At 42.8% G+C, this 20,757-nt stretch overlaps 1 protein-coding gene across 18 annotated transcripts in view; it reads right to left on the bottom strand.

Moving 5' to 3' along the window:
• The window catches only part of LOC139755660 (FMRFamide receptor-like), a 786,605-nt gene that overhangs the window by 210,069 nt on the left and 555,779 nt on the right, over positions 1-20,757 (bottom strand). For 6 of the 18 annotated variants that reach the window (XM_071674303.1, XM_071674305.1, XM_071674293.1 and 3 more), the window contains one exon: positions 6,440-6,545. The exons of 11 other annotated variants lie outside the window; for them this stretch is intronic. The gene's annotated coding sequence lies outside the window, so the exon portion shown is untranslated. The remainder of the gene's footprint in view (positions 1-6,439; positions 6,546-20,757) is intronic. One more of the 18 variants, XM_071674296.1, reaches the window with a different exon arrangement.

The following is a 20,757-nucleotide window of genomic DNA, read 5'->3' as shown; positions in this document are numbered from 1 at the left end:
ACAAGTAGTGGTGATGTGAGGAGATGGAGTGAGTATTTTGAAGGTTTGTTGAATGTGTTTGATGATAGAGTGGCAGATATAGTGTGTGTTGGTCGAGGTGGTGTGCAAAGTGAGAGGGTTAGGGAAAATGATTTGGTAAACAGAGAAGAGGTAGTAAAAGCTTTGCGGAAGATGAAAGCCGGCAAGGCAGCTGGTTTGGATGGCATTGTAGTGGAATTTATTAAAAAAGGGGGTGACTGTATTGTTGACTGGTTGGTAAGGTTATTTAATGTATATATGATTCATGGTGAGGAGCCTGAGGATTGGCGGAATGCTTGCATAGTGCCATTGTACAAAGGCAAAGGGGATAAGAGTGAGTGCTCAAATTACAGAGGTATAAGTTTGTTGAGTATTCCTAGTAAATTATATGGGAGAGTATTGATTGAGAGGGTGAAAGCATGTACATAGTATCAGATTGGGGAAGAGCAGTGTGGTTTCAGAAGTGGTAGAGGAAGTGTGGATCAAGTGTTTGCCTTAAGGAATGTATGTGAGAAATACTTAGAAAAGCAAATGGATTTGTATGCAGCATTTATGGATCTGGAGAAGGCATATGATAAAGTTGATAGAGATGCTCTGTGGAAGGTACTAAGAATATATGATGTTTGAGGAAAGTTGTTAGAAGCAGTGAAAAGTTTTTATCGAGGATGTAAGGCATGTGTCCGTGTAGGAAGAGAGAAAAGTGATTGGTTCTCAGTGAATGTTGGTTTGCGGCAGGGGTGTGTGATGTCTCCATGGTTGTTTAATTTGTTTATGGATGGGATTGTTAGGGAGGTGAATGCAAGAGTTTTGAAAAGAGAGGCAAGTATGCAGTCTGTTGGGGATGAGAGAGCTTGGGAAGTGAGTCAGTTGTTGTTCGCTGATGATACAGCGCTGGTGGCTGATTCATGTGAGAAACTGCAGAAGCTGGTGACTGAGTTTGGTAAAGTGTGTGAAAGAAGAAAGTTAAGAGTAAATGTGAATAAGAGCAAGGTTATTAGGTACAGTAGGGTTGAGGGTCAAGTCAATTGGGAGGTAAGTTTGAATGGAGAAAAACTGGAGGAAGTAAAGTGTTTTAGATACCTGGGAGTGGATCTGGCAGCGGATGGAACCATGGAAGCGGAAGTGAATCATTGGGTGGGGGAGGGGGCGAAAATCCTGGGAGCTTTGAAGAATGTTTGGAAGTCGAGAACATTATCTCCGAAAGCAAAAATGGCTGTTTGAAGGAATAGTAGTTCCAACAATGTTGTATGATTGCGAGGCGTGGGCTATGGATAGAGTTGTGCGCAGGAGGGTGGATGTGCTGGAAATGAGATGTTTGAGGACAATATGTGGTGTGAGGTGGTTTGATCGAGTAAGTAATGTAAGGGTAAGAGAGATGTGTGGAAATAAAAAGAGCGTGGTTGAGAGAGCAGAAGAGGGTGTTTTGAAATGGTTTGGGCACATGGAGAGAATGAGTGAGGAAAGATTTACCAAGAGGATATATGTGTCGGAGGTGAAGGCGGGCAAGGAATAGAGTGAATTGGACCGATGTGGTATACCGGGGTCGACGTGCTGTCAATGGATTGAATCAGGTCATGTAAAGCGTCTGGGGTAAACCATGGAAAGTTCTGTGGGGCCTGGATGTGGAAAGGGAGCTGTGGTTTCGGTCATTATTACATGACAGCTGGAGACTGAGTGTAAACGAATGGGGCCTTTGTTGTCTTTTCCTAGCGATACCTCGCACACATGAGGGGGGAGGGGGATGTTATCCCATGTGTGGCGAGGTGAAGATGGGAATAAATAAAGGCAGACAGTATGAATTATGTACATGTGTATATATGTGTATGTCTGTGTGTATATATATGTGTACATTGAGATGTATAGGTATGTATATTTGAGTGTGTGGACGTGTATGTATATACATGTGTATGGGGTTGGGTTGGGCCATTTCTTTCGTCTGTTTCCTTGCGCTACCTCGCAAACGCGGGAGACAGCGACAAAGGAAAATAAAAAAATATATAATAATATATATATATATATATATGCTACATACAAATCCATTTGCTTTTCTAAGTATTTCTCACATACATTCTTCAAAGCAAACACCTGATCCACACATCCTCTACCACTTCTGAAACCACACTGCTCTTCCCCAATCTGATGCTCTGTACATGCCTTCACCCTCTCAATCAATACCCTCCCATACAATTTACCAGGAATACTCAACAAACTTATACCTCTGTAATTTGAGCACTCACTCTTATCCCCTTTGCCTTTGTACAATGGCACTATGCACGCATTCCGCCAATCCTCAGGCACCTCACCAAGAGTCATACATACATTAAATAACCTTACCAACAGTCAACAATACAGTCACCCCATTTTTTAATAAATTCCACTGCAATACCATCCAAACCTGCTGCCTTGCCGGCTTTCATCTTCCGCAAGTTGATAGAGATGCTCTGTGGAAGGTACTAAGAATATATGGTGTGGGAGGCAAGTTGTTGGAAGCAGTGAAAAGTTTTTATCGAGGATGTAAGGCATGTGTACGTGTAGGAAGAGAGGAAAGTGATTGGTTCTCAGTGAATGTAGGTTTGCGGCAGGGGTGTGTGATGTCTCCAATGGTTGTTTAATTTGTTTATGGATGGGGTTGTTAGGGAGGTGAATGCAAGAGTTTTGGAAAGAGGGGCAAGTATGAAGTCTGTTGGGGATGAGAGAGCTTGGGAAGTGAGTCAGTTGTTGTTCGCTGATGATACAGCGCTGGTGGCTGATTCATGTGAGAAACTGCAGAAGCTGGTGACTGAGTTTGGTAAGGTGTGTGAAAGAAGAAAGTTAAGAGTAAATGTGAATAAGAGCAAGGTTATTAGGTACAGTAGGGTTGAGGGTCAAGTCAATTGGGAGGTGAGTTTGAATGGAGAAAAACTGGAGGAAGTGAAGTGTTTTAGATATCTGGGAGTGGATCTGGCAGCGGATGGAACCATGGAAGCGGAAGTGGATCATAGGGTGGGGGAGGGGGCGAAAATTCTGGGAGCCTTGAAGAATGTGTGGAAGTCGAGAACATTATCTCGGAAAGCAAAAATGGGTATGTTTGAAAGAATAGTGGTTCCAACATTGTTGTATGGTTGCGAGGCGTGGGCTATGGATAGAGTGGTGCGCAGGAGGATGGATGTGCTGGAAATGAGATGTTTGAGGACAATGTGTGGTGTGAGGTGGTTTGATCGAGTAAGTAACGTAAGGGTAAGAGAGATGTGTGGAAATAAAAAGAGCGTGGTTGAGAGAGCAGAAGAGGGTGTTTTGAAATGGTTTGGGCACATGGAGAGAATGAGTGAGGAAAGATTGACCAAGAGGATATATGTGTCGGAGGTGGAGGGAACGAGGAGAAGAGGGAGACCAAACTGGAGGTGGAAAGATGGAGTGAAGAAGATTTTGTGTGATCGGGGCCTGAACATGCAGGAGGGTGAAAGGAGGGCAAGGAATAGAGTGAATTGGAGCGATGTGGTATACCGGGGTTGACGTGCTGTCAGTGGATTGAATCAGGGCATGTGAAGCGTCTGGGGTAAACCATGGAAAGCTGTGTAGGTATGTATATTTGCGTGTGTGGACGTATGTATATACATGTGTATGGGGGTGGGTTGGGCCATTTCTTTCGTCTGTTTCCTTGCGCTACCTCGCAAACGCGGGAGACAGCGACAAAGCAAAAAAAAAAAAAAAAAAATTATATATATATATATATATATTCTTTCTTTCAAACTATTCGCCATTTCCCGCATTAGCGAGGTAGCGTTAAGAACAGAGGACTGGGGCTTTGAGGGAATATCCTCACCTGGCCCCCTTCATTGTTCGTTCTTTTGGAAAAAAAAAAATGAGAGGGGAGGATTCTTCGTACTTCGTCTAAGAATTAATCCTTCATACCTCCTTGGGAGTTAATACCTTATTCTCCCTGAGACTTAATCTCTTATGCCTTCTAAGAATCAATCCCTCATACCTCCACAGGAATATATCCCTTATGCCTTCCTAAGAATCAATCCCTCATTCTTCCCTGAAAGTTAAACTCCTATGCCTCCCTAGGGAGTCAATCCCCGATACCTCCTAGGAAGTTAATCACCCCTGCACCTCCCTGGGTGTTAATTTCCCCGTGCATCCCCGAGGAGTTACTCCCCCGAGCAGCCTGTCACTCTCAGCTCAAAATATCACCAGTTTATAAGGAAACGTAATGAAAACTGGGCAGGGATATCTGATGGGAGACATGAAAGAGCTCCTGTTTTTTCTTCTCCATTTTCTGTGATATTCGACTGACAGTCCCTTTGCTCGCTGGCTAGACTAGTGGGTCTGGCGAGGTCAGGCTGTGAAACAATACCGATTTCTTTCTTTTCTGTAACAATTTGATTGAAAGTTATACTTTGCCTTCATCAAACTACTAAAAATACTTGCAATTAGACCCCTATAGGATGTAGAAGTACAATAGAAAAGTTTATGTGATCACAGGTGAAACTTTATGTTCCCGGGTTTCATTAGTAACTTAGAAACCTCAAAGTAATGAGTAAAAGAAGGTGTGACACCTGTGCTATCATTTACCGCGTCTATCATCAGGAGATGAAATCTACATCGCAAGTGTCGGACGGCAGCAGACGTGAAAATCAATGAAATTTAATAAGAGCTAAAGATTTATTGGTTTGACTTACTGGCGTCCCCGTAGTCAGATCAATATTTGTTTCTTTCAATCTAAAATTTGTCAATTTATATCACACAAGACATAGCGTTACCACTAACCAAATTCGTCATTTTCAATTCATTTTTCTATATCAAACATATAATGGGTGTTCTTTAATTAATCAGCAACTCCAGATACACAATGTTCCTTTACTTTACTTGATTCGACTATAATCTTTCTCCTGCTTTTCAGAGTGATACTTTTTCTTCTTTTTCTCTGGATCAAAAGATTTACCAACATCATCCACATTTGCTCGTATTTATTTCCATTCCGTTGCTGCGCTGCCTATTATGCATTATGCCTTATCTTCATCCACCACATACTCTCTCTCTCTCTCTCTCTCTCTCTCTCTCTCTCTCTCTCTCTCTCTCTCTCTCTCTCATCCTACATATCCTCCTTTCCCCTCCCGAGGATGGATCTTCCTTAGCCAATACGGATGCAGATCCTTCAACAAGGAACTCCATTGGGACGTGCAAGAATTTCTATGATGCGTGATAGCATATCAAGGCTCCTGTGTCCATGCCGGCTTGAGCGATTCCCCTACAAGGTCGTGCTCACAACGACACGTGCGCACACACAGACACTAACTCTCACTATCCAGGCGGATACGTCAGTGCAGAGCCACCACGTCGAGAGAGAGAGAGAGAGAGAGAGAGAGAGAGAGAGAGAGAGAGAGAGAGAGAGAGAGAGAGAGAGAGAGAGATGCACGCACTCGTTTGAATATGGGGGAATAGGTTAGCATTCCATGTAGAAACATATTCACACTTGCTCTCGGAGAAACATTCTCTCCTACACATTCTTCGTCGCACCTAGAACCTTTGCCCCCTCCCCCACCCTATGAGTCACTTCCGCTCATGAAAATACACATACACACAAACAGGCGCATTCATATGAGGCGGATTTACATGAATACATTTATATATCCTTACTTGTGGAGGTGATGAGTGTGGAGAGCTAGGTTATGCTGGGTACTGCGTGTACGACACAAATTCATATTTACCAACTATTTTCAGCGAAAAACAAATTCATGGACAGAAGCTTTCCCTACCCCTGCTTCGTTATTGACGATATACAAAAAATCAACAACAAAACTTGGACGAAACATCAATCAAAAACAACAATGACCCTGTTACACGGAATAAGGCGTCTGTGTAGTTATATCTGATGACCGTATCTTCATCATGTACCTACGTGAGGGCGACTGCAGATCCTCAGAAGATGAATGGCTGGATCTTGAAAACGTTTAAGACGAGAGAAGTAACTCGTTGATATAAATCTTGGAAAAACAGTAATACCCTCTGCACTAAGATACTTTGATGAGCTAACATCGCTTTTCCGGGATGACGAAATTGTTAGGATAAAAAGTAATATGCATAAATGTTTCATAGTCTACAGTGACTGTCTTTTCAGTCTATACTGACTGTCGTCTCACAACCCACACGAGCTGTCGTTTCACAGCCTACTCAAAATAACCAGGAAGGGTGAAAGCATTTAGGTTGTGCTCTCTGTAATGTAGACGGAGACATTTCAAAATCTAAGCGTATGGAAAAACCTGCAAAGTATAGTTCCTAGTCTACATTCAAAAAAAGGCATATAAATTGAAATACTATAATCAAAAAGTTCACGAGTATAGAGATAATACAGAGTAAACTTTGGGCATGCAAATCTTTCAGGCTACTGCTGCAGCTATTACGACTTCTGGACCGGCCAGTGCTAAAGTTAAGAACTCACTTGACAAGTATCTAAGAGGTGTACCTGACCAGCCAGGTTGTGGAGAGTACGATGGTCTACGGGCCGACTGCTTGACGACCAGAGGAGGAGTGACGCAGCATCGTCTCTGTGAAGGGAGAAGGTCCTCTGAAATCACGTTTAATGTATACGCAAATTGTAGTAAGGTAAGGCGATCTGATGTTATGAGTTCACGACAAAGAGTAAATGAGGTACATTGTAAGGTTAAGATAAAGCAACGAAAGTGGCGTTTGATTTCAGGAAAGCGTTAAAAAATGAGCTGCTGAAGCGAGCCACAATATCAGGTCTTGTCGAATTTCTTTCCTTCCCGAAAGGCATGTCCTTAAATTTCTCTCCAATCTCTACTGTGTCACAATACAACTTCTTGATGTATCAGATATTCACAAAAACCCATTCTATGTCGATATAAAATTTCACAAATAGAATTCACCTGATAGCTTCACCACAATCCCATGATCAAGACAACAAAACTAAGAATACGAATACCACATCATGATCAGCAATGAGTGACCAACATCATTTCTTTGAACGTAGCAAACTCACAGCCAGATATACGTACCTACCACGACCTGTAATTACTCAGTGACGTTAAGTCCGGAGAGCCATAACAAATGGTCACAGACGTTCTTTTAAGTTCGGAGCACCACAACTTGTGATCTCTGACGCTCATTTAAGCTCTTAGCACCGCAGCTAGCACTCACTAACGTTCATTTAACCTAATCGCACCGCAGCTAGCGCTCGCTAACGTTCATTAATGCTCGGAGCGTCTCCAACAACGCTGGGCGTGGAGCCCACGCGGCTAGTGTGGCTGTTGTGTCTGTGGACAAGCACCAAGGATTACCCGGTCGGGCGGGCCTGAAGGAGGATGAGTGATGGCGGTGGGTCTGGTGGGTATAACTGGTGACCGGTCTTGGGCGGGAGCGAGGTGGGTGGGTAGGTGCGCCTCCCATAGTAACTAGTGGCACCGGTGTTACCATCCCATTACCACTCTGAACCTCACCCTGCCACTCTCCGTCACTGTCTATATTAACTTCCCTCTTTCTTCTCTTCCTTCTTCTCCCTGATTATCTACCTTCACTTCCACCTAAAGGAAAAGAAGTTATTTTTTTCTCTCATATCGACAGGAATGAAAATGGTGAGACTTAATACTATGAATATTAGTAATGTACTTCTTTTTTATTCCAACGAGAGCAATAATTTTCTCAGCCATCTTACGAACATTCCTCGTACTCGTTCACCTTGAGAGGGCGAGATAAAGTCCTCACAACAGTGCTTGATCTTTAAGCTGACCACACTCTTGTTAAGATCCAGATGCTACAGTGTTAACTATCCTGTCTCACATAGTTTAGCCTCATAGGGATAGACAGCTAGTCTAGCCTCCCTTGCACAGATGGCCTAGCCTCCAAGACACAGCCGGTCTAGCCTCATGGAGACAGTTGGTCCAGAATCATGAGTACAGTTGGTCTAGCCTCATGGGGAAAGTTGATCTAGCAACATAGGGACAATTGGTCCAGCCTTAAAGACACAGCTGGTCTAGCCTCATAGGGACAGATGGTCTAGCCTCAAAGATACAGTTGTTATGGCCTTACACAACTGGTATGGCCATACAGGGACAGTTGATTTGACCTTGAAGAGGTAGTTGGCCTAGCCCCATAGGAACAACTGGTCTAGCCTCACAGGTACAGCTGGTCTAACCGCACAGGAACAGCTGGTCTGGCCTCAACAGGGACAGCTGGTCTGGTCTCAACAGGTACAGCTGGTCTAACCTCACACGAAGAGCAGGTCTAGCCTTACAGAGACAGCTGATCTGGCTTCAAAGGGGATAGACAGCTCTGCCACTATGCTTCAACCATCTGTCCTTTACCAAGACGCAATGCAATTAAAACGGTAAACGAAACCCAGATACATTTGGGCAGACGTCCTCTAATCAAACAGTATTTTGTGAGCGACTCTAAACGACTGAATCCACCCTCTTGTATCCAGTGAAAATAAAGTTGAGTCACTGTAAATAAACCTTAAGGGAGGAGGATTTATACTGGAAAATAACTCTTGTATCTTCAGTGTCGCGACTTACGACCCACCCACACACACACATACACACAAACAAACACACACACACATACACACACACACACACACACACACACACACACACACACACCACGAAGAGAAGATGAGAAGGTAAAACTTCACAAGCGGTAATGATTGTTCGAGTCTTTTCTCTTCACCACGTGAAAATTACTCCACTTTTAGACCCGAGGGCAAAAACATATGCAGCCGGTGTTTCTTCGTGGGGAAATGGCAAGTAGCTAGAAATGGGGGAAGAGGGACTGGAAGGGAGGTGAGGGCTGGAATGAGAATGGCCGTTAGAGGGAAGTCTTACGTCAGAGTATTTTTTGAGATTTAACAAGTGTATTGGAGAGAGGATGAGTGAAGAAAAGAGATGAGTACAGCAGCGTGGATGGGGGGAGTCTGGGAGAGACCGCGGAATAAAAAAAGAATGAGGATTTTGATTTGAGTGTGTGTGTGTGTGTGTGTGTGTGTGTGTGTGTGTGTGTGTGTGTGTGTGTGTGTGTGTGTTGGATGAGGGGTATCTGAGTGACAGATAGGCAGGAGGGAGATGGGTCTAACGAGAGGTGTTGGAAATCGGAGATGAATGATGGGGTGAGAGACTCGCACGGACGAAAGAGTTTTAGGCAGAGTTACATAAAAGGAAACAGCAGGTGTCTTAGCCAAACAGGCGAAGACGAACAGAGAGAGAGAGAGAGAGACGGTGAAATGAAAGTTAGAAGAAAAGAAAATTTTAATAATACATGAAGAGCAGCTCTTTTTGAAAATGATAACAAAGGAGGAATCATGCGGTTGGGGGAAAAATATGTAACGAAGCCAAATTAAGAGTAGAAAACGTGTGGTGAGCATTAAGTCCAAGGTAGACTGGGTCGAAAAGTAAGTTGTTTTATCTCTCAGATCATTATGTGTACGTTAATGTTGTGGTCACTTGCTCCTTCCACAACGTTGCAAGAGGGTGTCATCAGATGCTTGCATCTAATAATATGAAAAGTCTAAGGCTAGTACTTCAAATTTTCTGACTTATTCACTGTCTGAAATGGGAGCATGGGAGAATGTACCCAGCTCAAAAACAGGGAAATGATTAACTGACTGGCTACGATACGAACTCCCCGCCCTACACAGTGAGGAGATAAGGTGATTGGTCGAGGATCTTCACTCTGTGAAAAGCCCTGTCCCATTCCTTATGAGGGAGGTAAATGAAAGCGTCTAAATGAAGGGCAGATCATGTGTAACGAACCTCTTAGGTTTCTACCAGAGTGAGCTCTGTCTTAGACAAAAAGGATTGGGCGAATTCTCTATATCTGGACGGCCATAAAGAATTTAACACACACACGCATGACGCAGGTGCAGAACTGAGCTCTTCAGGAAGTAGATTACTTCAACGGACAGAAAATTATCTTAGTTGAAACGAGCAAAGGACGAATGTCAAGGGAATCTCGAAATGATAGTGATATGTGGCGTGCTGCAGGAATTGGTCCTGGGACCATTGCACTTCTTGATCTTTGTGAATGACTTACCAGAGGGACCGGAATTCTGTATAAATATGTTTGCGGATGATGCCAAGCTAATGAGGAAATTAAAAACGGAGATGATTGCATTAAGTAATAATGAAACATAGATAGGCTCCAAAGTTGGTCTAGCACATCGTTGATGAAATCCAACCTGAGAGGCTCAGAAGTACTGGGGTTAAGACATGGTGAAAGACGGTCTTATGTTGGATATTATGCAGCAGGAGAGAAGGTTCAAGATTCTGTATGTGAGGAGTTGGGAGCGGACATCATGCCTTGCCAGTGGCCAAAATCCCACATTATGAAAACAGTGAGGGAGAAAAAGTGTCTGTTGGCAAATATTAGAATAGTGTTCAAGTATATGGATAAAGCACAACAACTAATAGAGAAGGTCTAGAATAGGGCAACAAAGAGGGTACCAAAACAAGAGAGATGAGTTACAAGAAATGGCTTGAATTTTTCCAACACAGAAGAGAGAAGAAAGAGAGGTGAGTTCAACATAACCTTTAAGTTTTTGAATCAGCTTGATAATCAGAAAAGTGTACATTAATTCGAAAGATTCAGAGACAGAACAACAAGAGGTCGACACATGAAATTAAAAGAAACATGACATGAAAGGATATGGATTACATTTACAAAATAAGAGTGGTGGACTATTGGAATAAATCAAATGAGTGCATCGCAAATGACGACATCACACAGACGATTTTTATAAAAGTTGTATGATATGTACATATGACAGCAGAGAAGGCTAAAAAGATGAGGCCCCACAAATGTAAAGCCTTCTCCTCGTACAGTACTAGAAGGTAATTAAACAGACACACACACACACACACACACACACACACACACACACACACACACGAAAAAGAACGCATTTATCCCTTTTACCAGCAAATAATAATAAAACCCATAAAAAGGACTGCTGGCATATCGTATTTTTCGCAGCACATGTATAAGGATTTTAGGAACTTACTCCAGGTCGTCACACCCTTGTTTCGGCCGCCTGCCTCCATTTATCGTCTTATCGTGGCCGAGATATGTCCTGGAGGCGGGAGAGAGCCTTTGTTGGAGTATGTTAGGCCGAGGGCTGGCTGCCTCGAGTTCCCATGAAGAGTGATCGAAAGTGAAATGGGAGGAGAGGAGGAGACAGGAGGAGAGGAGATAGTAGGAGAGGAGGATACGGGGAAGGAGGAGAAAGGAGGACCTGAAGAGACGGGAGGAGAGGAGGAGATGAGAGAGGAAAGGAGACGAAAGAGGAGGGGGAAAGGAGGAACTGAGGAACGAGAAGAGAGGAGGAGATAGGAGAGGAAGAGAATGGAGAAGGACAGGAGACGGAAGGGGAAGAACCAATAGACGAAAGTAAAAGGAGAGAAGGAGAAGAAGGATGAGGATAAAACGGGGAGAGGAACAGAACAAAGGGAGAGACTAAAGTTGAGATGGGGTGAGAGGGTTACATGAGACGGGTGGTTGAGGTGGGATGAGGGGTGACACTGAACAGAGGACCCAGCTACCTCCAAGAGCGGACCACAGTACCAGCCTCAGTTCTGCAGCGACACACTCTTAGTAACACATATAAAGAAGTTACCAAGACTCCAAAAAGTAAGCTCTCACAAGAATTTACATCTGATGACATCCAAAAAAGGAGCCTCTGATTACGTTAAATAATACATCAAAACAAATTTCCCTAATAGCTTTTTATTTTTCTTCCTAGGAAGGTCTACCCTTCCTGTACAAGAGCGCAGTTTACCTGCATACCATATGACCACAAACTACTTTACAAAGAACAACTTAACACACAAGGATACAAGATGCTCCTGTAAAACCGAAACTTAATGATAAAGATTACAAGTTACATCTACAAAAACTACGAGTTGCATCCTTAAGTCACCAAGTCACTCTCTTACAGACTGCAATTCAACATTTCAAAACCCATTAGTCGTTTCCATAAGACCAGGCGTCGTCCTCTCAAAGACCACAAGTCACCTCTGTAGGGTCCACGCCATCTAAATCAGCTACATTCATCCTTGTAACTCCCCTGCAACCTAACCTAACCCTGCAACAATCACCATGAATATCCAAAATATATTCGTAAATCCCTTTTGATTAACCCTGAGCCTTCGTTGTATACCAACATATGAGCGCTGCTACCTTTACGAAATTAACGACAAATCTTAAGATGTAACAGTACACCAATTGGCAGTCTCAAACCCTAGATCCTGCGTGTCCTATGTGGCAACCTCATGGTATCTGTTCTTACCATCTTATGAACTTGTTGCCCTACTATTAACGATGATGTACCTGTTCTCATCATCATTAAGATAATCATATACTTTCGGAACTGTTTAACAAGTTGTTATCTATATCCTAACTCATAACTCTAATGATAATCCTGTTTCCTATACAGACTAGCATCATCACTCGGCATCTGCTATCATCCTACATGACAAACCCGACGACTTATCATCACCGTACACATATTCATGTGCTTCCTGGGAATCTCTCTATACCTACTATCATTAATATAACATACATCAATACCCTCCCTGGCAACTCTTACGGACACTGAAAAGAATTCATTAATATCCTCCTTGGAAACCCCTTGCGCGCCTGTTATCATCACGATATAGATATCCTAACTGGCTAACCCCTGTTATCATAAGTGGACCAAATAAAGGTAGGCTTAGGGTGGAGTTGCAAGAGGACGTTGCTTGCTGAGTCACCCTTCACTAGAAGCGTCAAGAGCCAGCCACACTGGGATGATCACACACACAAACACACGCACACACACACACACACACACACACACAAGCACAAAGAAAAGTGACCTGGCTGCTCACTTCACTGTTACGCTGTTGACTCAAGGCTGCTTGGCTTCACGCCTCGAGATTAATTTGGCGGAGGCTCCCCTGGGAATAAAGCCTTCGGGGAAATATATACATATATATATATATATATATATATATATATATATATATATATATATATATATATATATATATATATATATATATATTTAATTATTCAACTTTTATGGGCTCCTGCATCTCCAAGGCTGCACTACAGACAAGAACAGGGACATGATGGATTCCTTGAAGCAAGTTCCTCGACGAGATCGTATTCCCGTCAGTCCAATGACGAAGAAGACTTCTTGTTCGCTTGACCACTTGAAGGCGTGGTCCGTTGATATATATATATATATATATATATATATATATATATATATATATATATATATATATATATATATATATATATATATATATGACTAAATTAAGAGTGGTTATAAAAGGAAGTTAATGTTCTCAGGTTAAGGAGTGTGCAAGTATTGACTCCTTGTGGGAAATCTTAGACAGGCACCAAGGACTTCAAAACTATTGACGTCACCACTTACGAACTTCAACTCCCACCACCACTACTAACCACTCCGCCTGCAGCATATTCTCACCTCCTGCTACACCACCACCACTAACTTCCAAAGCAACTTTGTAGCTGCCATCATCAGCATCATCAAAGCATCATCACTATAAAATCCCATCTTCACCTGTATCATAATCATCAACATCATCATTTACTATCATCGTCCCATTCGTGATGGTACTTACCATCCTCATCTATATCTTCCTAACCCTCGTCAGTCTACCATCACCATCGTCACCCTTGCATTGCCATCCCTTCCTGAACATCAACACCACCTCTTCTCTCTCACAGCTCCATCAACACCACAGTATTTCTCTCCTTTCTTCAACTGATCTTTTTACTCCATCATTATCATTACTTCCCAACACCTTTCAAGAGTAACTTTCTTATCAATCTTCCTTGGTCCTATTCTCTTGCTTTACCAGTTCTTCCTTTATCCTTTTTTCTTCTTGTTCTTATCTTGAATTCCTTGCAACTTCAACCTTGAGAATATCATCCCAATAGCTCCAGGTCTTTTTCCCTTTTCAACTTGATATTCTTATCATTTAATTGTGGTAACTTTAAGTAACTTTAACCATTCCATTCCTACCCTTTAATCTTCTACGGACTCTTAATTCTAATTCAAACATTCTATTGCAAGCTTTTATCTTTACTTCGCACATTCTATTACGAACCTTTAAGTTTGCTTCTAACATTCTGTTACGAGCCTTTAAGTTTGCTTCAAATGTTTTATCAAAAATTCTTTTTCGACCCTTTCGCCTTCACTTCATTATTTTGCGATCCTTTGACCTTACCTCAAAAATTCTGTCAAACTTAGATGTCTTAGTGGGTCGAAGCTGCGGCTGACTGGTTGTTGGTAGTCGTGTGAAAGTGTCTGTGACAGTGTGATGATGGTGTGAAAGTGACCGTAATGGTATGATGACGGTTGTCTGAAAATGACCCGTAATAATGTTGATGGGATGCTGCAAGAGGCTGTAAATGGTGTTATGCTATTGGCATGAAAAGGATTGTCGTGGTATGCTGACCTCAGCATGCTGACTTCACCATGCTAACCGTGATACGTTTACAACAGGATGCTGATCGTCGCATGCTGATCATGGACTGCCAAGCGTTGCACACGAACAATGGAACTGCTGACCATGGTATGATGACCGTCCCTTGCTGAACATGGTGAGCTGCAGGTGGCAAGCGAGTGACAGCATAAAACTGCTGAGACGTAAATGACCTATGAAAAATGATAAACGATAATGCTGACGAGGCTAATTAACGATTAGATATGACTTATTAAATAATAATAATGGTCCGAAAGCCAGTGTGGGATCAATATACTCTTTTACGTCATTTCAAGTTCCAAACCATTATCACGACTGGCACAGTTTTATTAATTTTTCTCAAACTTTAATAGTGCATGGACAGCATGTATTAATATCAACATACATCATTTACTCTAAAACAAGCACCAGCAAGTAAACTTTCTCTTGAATGAACGAATCTGAGAAGCAATCCGTTTATGTTACACACAACTTAGGGTGGTCTATGAGAATCAAAATAAATGCCATAATATTACTGTCGTTGGAGTTTATCATTCGTCCAGCCACACTGTCCTGAATATCTCTACTGTGCATCACTTGGGGTTTCTGACAAGCTGCAGTCAATGTGATGAACAGCCATGGGGACCGACTTTGATGGAGTTTACTCGCATTGTGCCTATCGCGTCCTTTAGTTTTTAGGGGTATCATTCTAGTGTAACTTTACACACACACACACACACACACACACACACACACACACACACACACACAAACACACACACACACACACACATATATATATATATATATATATATATATATATATATATATATATATATATATATATATATATATATATATATATATATATATATATATATTATTTTGTTTTGTCGCTGTCTCCAGCGTTTGCGAGGTAGCGCAAGGAAACAGACGAAAAAAATGGCCCAACCCAGCCCCATACACATGTATATACACACACGTCCACACACGCAAATATACATACCTATACATCTCAATGTACACATATATATTACACACACAGACACATACATATATACCCTTGCACACAATTCACAGTCTGCCTTTATTCATTCCCATCGCCACCTCGCCACACATGGAATACTATCCCCCTCCCCCCTCATGTGTGCGGGGTAGCGCTAGGAAAAGACAACAAAGGCCTCATTCGTTCACACTCAGTCTCCAGCTGTCATGCAATAATGCCCGAAACCACAGCTCCCTTTCCACATCCAGGCCCTACACAGCTTTCCATGGTTTACCCCAGACGCTTCACATGCCCTGATTCAATCCACTGACAGCCCGTCAACCCCGGTATACCACATCGATCCAATTCACTCTATTCCTTGCCCTCCTTTCACCCTCCCGCATGTTCAGGCCCCGATCACACAAAATCTTTTTCACTCCATCTTTCCAACTCCAATTTGGTCTCCCACTTCTCCTCGTTCCCTCCACCTCCGACACATATATCCTCTTGGTCAATCTTTCCTCACTCATTCTCTCCATGTGCCCAAACCATTTCAAAACACCCTCTTCTGCTCTCTCAACCACGCTCTTTCTATTTCCACACATCTCTCTTACCCTTACGTTACTTACTCGATCAAATCACCTCACACCACACGTTGTCCTCAAACATCTCATTTCCAGCACATCCATCCTCCTGCACACAACTCTATCCATAGCCCACGCCTCGCAACCATACAACATTGTTGGAACCACTATTCCTTCAAACATACCCTATTTTTGCTTTCCGAGATAATGTTCTCGACTTCCACACATTCTTCAAGGCTCCCAGGATTTTCGCCCCCTCCCCCACCCTATGATCCACTTCCGCTTCCATGGTTCCATCCGCTGCCAGATCCACTCCCAGATATCTAAAACACTTTACTTCCTCCAGTTTTTCTCCACTCAAACTTACCTCCCAATTGACTTGACCCTCAACCCTACTGTACCTAATTACCTTGCTCTTATTCACATTTACTCTTAGCTTTCTTCTTTCACACACTTTACCAAACTCAGTCACCAGCTTCTGCAGTTTCTCACATTAATCAGCCACCAGCGCTGTATCATCAGCGAACAACAACTGACTCACTTCCCAAGCTCTCTCATCCCCAACAGACTTCATACTTGCCCCTCTTTCCAAAACTCTTGCATTCACCTCCCTAACAACCCCATCCATAAACAAATTAAACAACCATGGAGACATCACACACCCCTGCCGAAAACCTACATTCACTGAGAACCAATCACTTTCCTCTCTTCCTACACGTACACATGCCTTACATCCTCGATAAAAACTTTTCACTGCTTCTAACAACTTGCCTCCCACACCATATATTCTTAATCCTTCCACAGAGCATCTCTATCAACTCTATCATATGCCTTCTCCAGGTCCATAAATGCTACATACAAATCCATTAGCTTTTCTAAGTATTTCTCACATACATTCTTCAAAGCAAACACCTGATCCACACATCCTCTACCACTTCTGAAACCACACTGCTCTTCCCCAATCTGTTGTTCTGTACATGCCTTCACCCTCTCAATCAATACCCTCCCATATAATTTACCAGGAATACCCAACAAACTTATACCTCTGTAATTTGTGCACTCACTCTTATCCCCTTTGCCTTTGTACAATGGCACTATGCACGCATTCCGCCAATCCTCAGGCACCTCACCATGAGTCATACATACATTAAATAACCTTACCAACCAGTCAATAATACAGTCACCCCCTTTTGCAATAAATTCAACTGCAATACCATCCAAACCTGCTGCCTTGCCGGCTTTCATCTTCCGCAAAGCTTTTACTACCTCTTCTCTGTTTACCAAATCATTTTCCCTAACCCTCTCACTTTGCACACCACCTCGACCAAAACACCCTATATCTGCCTCTCTATCATCAAACACATTCAACAAACCTTCAAAATACTCACTCCATCTTCTCACATCACCACTACTTGTTATCACCTCCCCATTTGCGCCCTTCACTGAAGTTCCCATTTGCTCCCTTGTCTTACGCACTTTATTTACCTCCTTCCAAAACATCTTTTTATTCTCCCTAAAATTTAATTATACTCTCTCACCCCAATTCTCATTTCCCCTCTTCTTCACCTCTTGCACCTTTCTCTTGACCTCCTGTCTCTTTCTTTTATACATCTCCCACTCAATTGCATTTTTTCCCTGCAAAAATAGTCCAAATGCCTCTCTCTTCTCTTTCACTAATAATCTTACTTCTTCATCCCACCACTCACTACCCTTTCTAATCAACCCACCTCCAACTCTTCTCATGCCACAAGCATATATATCAATTCCTGGTATTGTGGGCTCAGCAGCCTCCGACGCGGCCATACATCTCATTTCCTGTGACCGCTGCCAAAAACACCTTTGCCTCGGACCAGGAAAAGACAAAAGCAAGAATATTAAGGTCAGGTCGACAAAATGAACAAAATATCCTTCTTGCCCCAAGCGACGTGCATCACGTGTGATGCTACCCCGGGCGACGTGCATCACGTGTGATGCTACCCCGGTCGACGTGCATCACGTGTGATGCTACCCCGAGCGACGTGCATCACGTGTGATGTTACTCCGGGCGACGTGCATCACGTGTGATGTTACCCCGAGCGACGTGCATCACGTGTGATGTTACCCAGGGCGACGTGCATCAAGTGTGATGTTACGCCGGGCGATGTGTATCACGTGTGATGTTACCCCAGCGACGTGCATCACGTGTGATGTTACCCAAGGCGACGTGCATCACGTGTGATGTTACCCCGAGCGACGTGTATCACGTGTGATGTTACCCTGGACGACGTGCATCACGTGTGATGTTACCCCGGGTGACGTGCATCACGTGTGATGTTACCCCAGGCGACGTGCATTACGTGTGATGTTACCCAGGGCGGCGTGCATCAAGTGTGATGTTACGCCGGGCGATGTGTATCACGTGTGATGTTACCCCGGGTGACGTGCATCACGTGTGATGTTACACCGGGTGACTTGCATCAAGTGTGATGTTAACCCAAGCGACATACATCACGTGTGATGTTCACGAGGACAAACATCACAACCTCTGAACATCAGAAGAGACAGTCTTAACCCGGCGAGCGTGCGTCATGTCCGCAGCCTCACAACACATACCATATATTTTTTAAATTCATTTTCGTCTATTTTTCATTTCTTTTTTCTCTTTTAAATTTAAGGGAAAGGGACGTGTGCTTGTTACCCTCCAGTGGGGTTCAGCTTTTACATGTACTACTATGATGTAGTTTGTTTGGATTCCATTTTCTGTATTTGTGAAAAAAGGGGAAAAATAGTTTTATAGCTGTTGCGTTCCGCTCGAACACTCGGTGTCAATTTTTTTTCTTATCTATTTCTTTTTCGAAATCTTTCTTTATTTCTCTATTCGTGTAGAATTACAGAAGGACAACGGTTTGAAACCGGTTCCCTGAAAATGGTTTAGAATAAGAGGACCCGCTGAAACCAAGTAAAGTTTAGAAAAAAGGGAAAAGAAAAGCTTAAAGCATTAAAATCTTTCATAAGACCAAAGACTATGAATATATATATATATATATATATATATATATATATATATATATATATATATATATATATATATACGAACAAAGTGCATGTGAACGCGCACCTTCATAGAACGTACAAACCTCCAGCAGCCACGATCGAACCCGGTACACCTTTGCGATGATCGCCCCTAATAGGGAAATGACTATTCGAATACTATGTACTCGAATACCCTTCGTTTCAAGTTGGTGAGCAACGTGGTCTACACTGGTTATTTCCCATCAAGCTCACACAGCCAGCAGATAGCATTTTATCGGTAAAATGCTATCTGAGAGACTGAGTGTAGAATGGCAAAAGGTGAGAGCAAATGACGTGAGGGGAGTGGGTGAGGAATGGGATGTATCTAGGGAAGCAGTGATGGCTTGCGCAAAAGATGCATGTGGAATAGAAAGGTGGGAGGTGGGCAGATTAGAAAGGGCAGTGAGTGGTGGAATGAAGAAGTAGGATTGTTAGTGAAAGAGAAAAGAAAAGCGTTTGGACGATACTTGCATGGAATCAGTGCAAATGACTGTGAGATATATAAAAGAAAGCGGCCGGAGGACAAGAGAAAGGTGCAAGAGTTGAAAAAGAGGGCAAGTGAGAGTTGGAGGTAAATAACGTGCGTAAGACAAGAGAACAAATGGGAATATCGGTGAAGGGGGCAAGCGTGGAGGTAATAACTGGTAGTGATGAAGTGAGGAGGAGTTCTGAAGGTTTGTTGAAAGTGTTTGATGATAGAGTGGCAAATATAGGGTGTTTTGGTCGAGGTAGTGTGCGAAGTAAAAGGGTCATGGAGAATGGTTTGGGAAAGAGAGAAGAGGTAGTGAAAGTTTTGCAGAAGATGAAACCCGGCAAGGCGGCGGGTGTGGATGGTATTGCAGTGAAATCTATTAAAAAAGTGGATGACTGAGTTGTTGATTGGTTGGTGCAAATATTCAATATATGTATGTATGGATCATAGTAAAATGCCTGAGCATTGGCGTAATGCATGCACAGTGCCACTGTACAAAGGCAAAGTGTTCAAACTCCGTGAGGCATAAGTTTGTTGAGTATTCCTGGAAAATTATTTGGGAGGATATTGACTGAGAGGGTGAAGGGATGTACAGAGCATCAGACTAGGGAAGAGCAGTGTGGTTTCAGGAGTGATAGAGGATGTGTGGATCAGGTGTTTGCTTTGAGGCATGTATGTGAGAAATACTTAGAAAAACAGATAGCTTTGTATGTGGCATTTATGTATCTGGAAAAGGCATATATTGGGGTTGATAGAGATGCTTTGTGGAAGGTTTTAAGAGTTTATGATGTGGTAAGTAAGTTGCTGGAAGAAGTGAAAAGTTTTTACCAAGGATGTAAGGCATGTGTACGAGAAGGAGAGGAGAGTGATAGGTTCCCAGCAAACGTCAGTCTGTGGAAGAGGTGTGTGATGTCCCTATGGTTTTTGATTTCTTTATGTTTAAAGTGGTTAGGGAGATCAAGTACAAGAGTACTGGAGAGAGGAGCGAGTATGCAGTCTGTTGGGGATGAGAGGGCTTAGGAAGTGAAACAGTTGTTGTTCGCCGATGATACAGCTCTAGTGAGTGATTCGTGTGAGAAACTGCAGAGGTAGGTGACTGAGTTTGGTAAAGTGGGTGAAAGAGAAAGTTCAGAGTAAATATGAATAAGACCAAGGTTAGTAGGTTCAGTAGGGTTGGT

This window comes from Panulirus ornatus, chromosome 19, assembly GCF_036320965.1.
Source record: "Panulirus ornatus isolate Po-2019 chromosome 19, ASM3632096v1, whole genome shotgun sequence".
In the NCBI taxonomy this organism is placed as follows: Eukaryota; Metazoa; Arthropoda; class Malacostraca; order Decapoda; family Palinuridae; genus Panulirus; species Panulirus ornatus.
Note: the sequence above shows the minus strand (reverse complement) of the source record. Positions and strands in the feature narration are given on the sequence as shown.